This window comes from Neomonachus schauinslandi, chromosome X (assembly GCF_002201575.2).
Source record: "Neomonachus schauinslandi chromosome X, ASM220157v2, whole genome shotgun sequence".
Lineage (NCBI taxonomy): Eukaryota > Metazoa > Chordata > Mammalia > Carnivora > Phocidae > Neomonachus > Neomonachus schauinslandi.
The window spans coordinates 35,474,286-35,480,856 of NC_058419.1; the positions used below are offsets into that span (position 1 = coordinate 35,474,286).

Below are 6,571 nucleotides of genomic sequence, written 5' to 3' on the forward strand. Positions count from 1 at the left end.
TTGCTTCCTTGCTTTGAAGCAGTACAAAATGTTCCAGGCTCATATTGTATATTTCTTCCCTGGCCCTACAGTTAGTCATTTTTCCAAGAGTCCGGTGTTCCTTTCACTGGAGAATGGTAAGAGTAACCAAGATGTGGGCACTGGATATACTCATTTTTTTCTTTTTGCACACTGTTCAATTTTTCAGCCATGATTTTTGAAAAGACTATTTTTTTCCATTTAATTGACTTTGGAACCTTGTCAAAATTCAGTTTGCCAAAAGGAAGGAAATCCTGACACAGGCAACAACATGGAAGAATCTTGAGGATATTATGCTACTTAAAATAAGGCAGTTCACAAAAAGACATATACTGTATGATTTCACTTATATGAGGTATCTAAAGTAGTCAGATTTATAGAAACAGAAAGTAGGAGAGTGGTTTTCCTGGAGTGAGAAGAAAATCAGCAGTTATTTAATGGGTACAGAGTTTCAGTTTTGTAAGATGAAAAAGTACTGGAGATTAGTTGCACAACAATGTGAATATACCTAATACTACTGAACTATATATACTTAGACTTGGTTAAGATGGTAAATTTTATGTTATACATTTTTACCACGATAAAAATATTTTTAAAAATGCATGAACTAACAAAGAAATAAAGTAGATGTAACAAAAAATTGATTGTCTATATCTTTATGGCTCTATTTCTGTACTTTAGATTCTGTACCAATAATCTGTGTGTTTATCCTTTCACCAATACCATCATGTCTTGATTACTGTAGCTTTATAGTAAGTCTTGAAATCGGCTCATATGAGTCCTCCAACTTTTTCTTCTTTTTCCAAGTTGTTTTGTCTATTTAAGTTTCTTTGCATTTCTACATACATTTTTGAGCCAGCTTTCTATATCTACAAATATCCTGCTATGATTTTATTGTGATTGAATTGAATCTATAGATTGGTTTGGAGAGAACTGAAATGTAACAATATTGAGTCTTTTTATCCGTGTTCAGTAATTTTCAGCAAACAGATAAGTATACTTTGTTAAATTTATACATACGTATTTCATGCTGTGTGTACTATTATAAATGGCATGGACTTTTAAATTTTGTCTTCCAATTGTTCACTGTCAGCATTTGAAAAAATAACTGATTTTTGTATATTGACCTTGTTTGTAGATTCCTTGGTATTTTCTATTTAGAAAATCATGACATCTATGGATAAAGGCAGATTTATTTCTTTTCCAATTTGTATACATTTTATTTCTTTTTCTTGCCTCATTTCCCTCAAGAGGACATCAAGTATGAAGTTAAATAAGAGGTTAAAGTGGACATCGTTCCCTGTTTCCCGATCTTAAGTAAAATGTATTCAGTCTTTCACCATTAAGTATGTTATTACCTGAGGGATTATTTCTTGTTTTATTTTTAAGTGTCTTTTCTTTTTTTTTTTTTAACAAATTCTCATCAGGTTGAGTAAGTTCCCCTCTGATTTCTTGTTCGTGGATAATTCTTAAAATCACGAATTGATGTTGAATTTTGTCAAATTTTTCTTCCTGCCTTTTTTATATGATTGTATATTTTTCTTCTTTAATCTGTTATGATAAATTACATTTATTGATTTTCAGTGATAAATCATCTTTACATTCCTGAGATAAATTTCATTTGGTTCTGATGTATTATCATTTTCATATATTATTGATTTTTATTTGCTAATATTTTGCTTAGGGTTTTGCAACTCTATTTATGGTGGATACTGGACTTCTAATTTTCTTAGTTTTTTTTTTTTCTGATTTTGATATCAGGGTTATGTTGGTACTAAATCTTGTATAGATTTAGTACCAGTCCTTTCTTAAATGATTGATAGGATCCTCCAGTGGAGCCATCTGGACCTCGAGTCTTCTTTTTGGAAGTTTATTTAACTATGAATTCAAATTCTTTAATAGATACAGGACTATCTAGTTACTTATTTCCTCTTGCGTGAGCTTTAGTAGTTTGTGTCTTTTAGGAATTGGTTCAATTTAAGTTTTCAGATTTATATGCATATAATTGTCTTTAGTATTCTCTTCAGATTCTTTTATGCCTGTACGTTCTATAGTGATAACCTCTCTTTCATTCTTGACGTTGGCAATCTGCGTCTTCACTCATTTTTTTGTTAGTGTTGCTACAGATTCATCAATTTTACTGAAATTTTCAAAGAGATAGCTTTTAGTATCATTGATTTCCTCAATTGCTTTTGTTTTCACGTTCATTGATTTCTGCTCTTCACCATTTCCTTCCTTCTGTTTTCTTTGAATTTAATTTGCTTTACTAGTTTCTTAAGGTGGATGCTTAGACCCTCACTTTGAAATCTTTTTCTTTTCTAAAACATGCATTTAGTGCTACACACTTCTCTTGAACAACTACATTAGATGATTCTCACAAATGTTACAATTTAAATTTAATTTAAGTCAAAATATGTTCTAATTTCCATTGGGCCTTCCCTTTAATTCACTGGTTATTTAGTAATTTTTTCCAAATATTGGAGGATTTTCCAGATATTTTATGTCTCTGTTACTACTATCTAGCTTAATATCATTATGGTCAGCAAACATACTTTGTAGGACTTCCATTAACAACTTTAAGGTTTGTTTATGGACCAGAATATGTCCCATGTGTACTTGATAAGAAGATTAATTCAAGCTGGTGACAGTGTTGTTTAGGCTTTCTATATTCATATTCATCTCCTTTCTACTTTTTCTATCAATTACTGAAAACCTGTATTGAAGTCACCATATGGTGGTGGATTTGTCTATTTCCTTGTGGATTTGTCTATTTCCTCTTTCATTTGTATTACTTTCTATCAGGTATAGTTTGAAGATCTGTTGTTAGCTGCATATGCATTTAGGATTGTTATGTCTTCTTGGTGAACTAATTCTTTCATAATTAGTTCCTTCTTTATTCCTGGTAATATTTATTGCTCTGAAGTTTACTTTGATAGTAATATAGCCACTGCAGCATTCTTTCAATTATTATCTGCATTGTATATTGTATCCATCATTTTACTTTATTACTTCAGGCTTTACTTTTTTATTTATTTATTTATTTATTTTTTAAATGTTTTATTTATTTATTCATGAGAGTCAGAGAGAGAGAGAGAGAGAGAGAGAGAGAGAGAGGCAGAGGCAGAGGGAGAAGCAGGCTCCCCGCCTAGCAGGGAGCCCGATGTGGGACTCAATCCCAGGACCCTGGGATGATGACCTGAGCCAAAGGCAGACGCTTAACCATCTGAGCCACCCAGGTGCCCCAGGCTTTACTTTTTAATAAAAGACATGAGTCCAATAGTTCCAAGATACAAAATTAACCAGTTTTGAAGTGATTAATGATAACAGCACACAAACTGATCCTTCCTCAGGGGAACAGTCTCCTCCCTGATGCCCTCCTTGGTCATGATGCAGATCTGAGTGCATCCCCAGTGAAACCGTCCCCCTCCACTGCAGAAATGAAGACGTCTTTCACAAGATGCATGACTCTGTCCAAGAACAGTGGGCCATGGTCCATATTCTGCATGTTCTTAAAACCAACCTGGTGGTCAAGCAGGGGCTGTAACATGGCCCCTGCTGAGCCTCCAGCCTTGAAAGAGTCTCTGCAGTAGAACCTGACCAGGTCAAAGTTGTACGCACAGCTCCTTTCCCTTCTTCATCCAGCCCCTGGATGATGTTGTAAACATAGTATGGAAAGAAGTGCCTTGAACAGAGGATTGTCGAGAGCATTGCAGCAATCGCCCCTGGAGTCATTCATGGTCTTGTTACTAGAATGCTTAAACATCTTTAGTCTTGCTTCAGTAATCTCGGTCAGGGTAAGACAGTCTCCATGAAAACCACTGCATCCAATGGCTGTTTTGTCTGTTAATTTGTAACACTTGGGGCAAATTAAAAACCCTCCCCTCAATTGAGTGTCAGAAGCAACAACTGAAACATCTCCTCCAGTGATTACCATTGAAAGCATAGGGTGAGAAGCAGAGCTGCAAAGGACGCAAGTCACTGCGAGGCTCCATCGCCAGGTCTGGGCCTGGTCCCCAGCACACGATCACTTGGCCCCCCGCTGCTGCTGTCTCACAGCGAGGTGGCTCCATCATTTTACTTTTAACCCACATATGCCTTTATATTTAAAGTGTACTTCTTACAGATGGCATGTAATTGGGTCTTGTTTTTATCATTTCATTTCAATTTCTGCCTTTCAATTTGTGTGTTTAGAGTTTTAACATTCAATGTAATTGTTGGCATGATTTGATTAAGATATGACATTATTTGTTGCTGCTTGTCCCCACTGGTTTTGCTCTTCTCTAACCCTTTTCCTGCTTCCTTTTGGGTTAGCTGGATATTTTTTTTTACTATTCTATTTCAATGAATATATTGGCTTTTTGGCTGTTTTTCTTTGAATTATATTTTTCATAATTTCAGTAGAAATTATGAATATATATACACTTAATTTTCACAATCTAGTTAGAGTTAGTATTTTACCAATTTATTTTTTCTTAGATTTTATTTATTTATTTATTTGAGAGAGAGAGAACGAGAGACAGAGCACAAGTGGGGTGAGGGGCAGAGGGAGAAGAAGGCTCCCCGCTGAGCAGGGAGCCCAATGCCAGGCTCTACCCTGGGACCCCGGGATCATGACCTACACGGAAGGCAGACACTTAACCGACTGAGCCACCCAGGTGCCCCATAAATAAAATCTTTAAAAAAAAAAAGTAAATGAAATCATACAGTATTTCTTTTATTGACCTATTTTCTAGTTACTGGTTCTATCCTCTGTCATCTCTAGTCTACTATTGAGCCCAGATGGTAATTTTTTCATTTCAAATGTTGTAGTTTTTAGTTCTAAATTTTCCATATGGTTCTTTTTTATATACTTTTTCTTTCTCTGCTGAGAATATCTATCCATTCGTTTCAAGTGTTTTTTCCTTAACTTCATGGATCAGAGGTATAATTGATGTTTTAAATATTTTGTCTGATAATTCCAACATCTGGGTTTTCTCAAGGTTCACATTTGCTGATTGTCTTTTCCTTTGAGGATTGGTCATATTTTCCAGGCTCTTAATATGTCTAGTATACATAGTCACTTAGATATTTTTACTATTAAGTTGTTTAGACTCAAGGTCCTGAAATTTCTGGGGTTTTTGGAGAATGTTGATTTTTTTGTTTGTTTTATCAGGTAATCACCCCATTAGGTTTAGACCATATATTCTGTCTTGCCTTACATGGGTGGCAGGTCAAGTCTTAATTTTGAATGTGGAATAGCCATACAATGAATATTTTTCATCCTTAAAAAAGAAATAAAATACTCAAACATGCTATAATATGGATGGACATCAAAAACATTATGTTAAGTGAAAAAAGCCAGATATAAAAGACCACATATTGTATGATTCCATTTATATGAAATGTCCAGAAAATGCAAATCTACAGAGACAAAAAATAGATTAGTGGTTTCCAAGGGCTGGAGTTGAGAACAGTTTAACAGTAAACAGAAACAAGAGAGCTTCCTGGGGTGATGGAAATGGTCCTTAATTTCCTTTAAAAATCATTGAATTATAAACTTAAAACAGATGAATTGTATGTATGTAAAGTATACCTCATTAAAGTTGTAAAAAATTAAATCTTATTTCATTTCTTTAAGAAGTTGCTCTGCTTATTTGGATCTGCCCCATGCAGGTATTCTTCAGGGTTGTGTGAGACTTGTGTGGATGATTCTAATCTCACTCCAATCCTCAAAGCCTTTGCTCTGCTCATTAGGGTCCACGCTATGCATGCATAGCTCAGAAGTCCAGCTGAGACTTATACAGAATTAAGGGGCCCCTTCTCCAGCTCTCTCCCTACCATGATTCCTCCCATACTATCCAGCTTTGTGGTGCTTCTATCCTTTGTTCTTCAGGCCAGAAAGTTCATGAGCTTTCTATGAGTTTTACTTCTAACACCATCACAGCACTATGTGACTGGGACCCAATCTAGGCACAAAGCAGCACAGGGAAAAAAAATGGAAACTCATCCTCCCTGCCCATGCAGGTCACTTCTCCAAGTTTTGACTCTACTCCATAACTTTACTGCTTCTGTTAACTTTTTAGAGTCCTTAAATAGCAGTTTTGTATTTTTCCATATTTTTCTGTTGTAATCAGCCAGAAGGATGGGCTGTAGTCACCTCACATAGCCATAGCAAAACTACAACTATGACAGATCTAGTTTTGAATCCTAGCTCTACCACTCACTAGCTGTATGACATCGGACAAATCATTGAATTTCTGAGTCTATTTTATTTTTATCTATAACTGAAAGCCTTTTTTTACTCAAAAAATTGATAGAAAAATGAGGAAGGGAAGGCTTCCTAAAGATAATTCCATTATCATTAGCAACCAGAGGACCGACTCCCCTTGCCTAAATGTATTTCTTCGGTTTCTGAAAAGTAACACTCATTATACTTTATTGTAATGATTTGTTTAAACTGTCTATCTTCTCTACTAGAATAGAAGTTCTATGAGGTCAGGAACTGTCTTTTCCTCATTTATGGCTATATCTCCACAACACATTCCACAGAATAGCTACTCAGTATTCATCCAGT

At 35.1% G+C, this 6,571-nt stretch overlaps 1 pseudogene; it reads right to left on the bottom strand.

Annotated features, from left to right (window-relative positions):
- Nucleotides 1–3,332: 3,332 nt before the first annotated feature.
- On the bottom strand, nt 3,333–4,091 carry LOC110576381 (annotated as a pseudogene).
- Nucleotides 4,092–6,571: the final 2,480 nt, after the last annotated feature.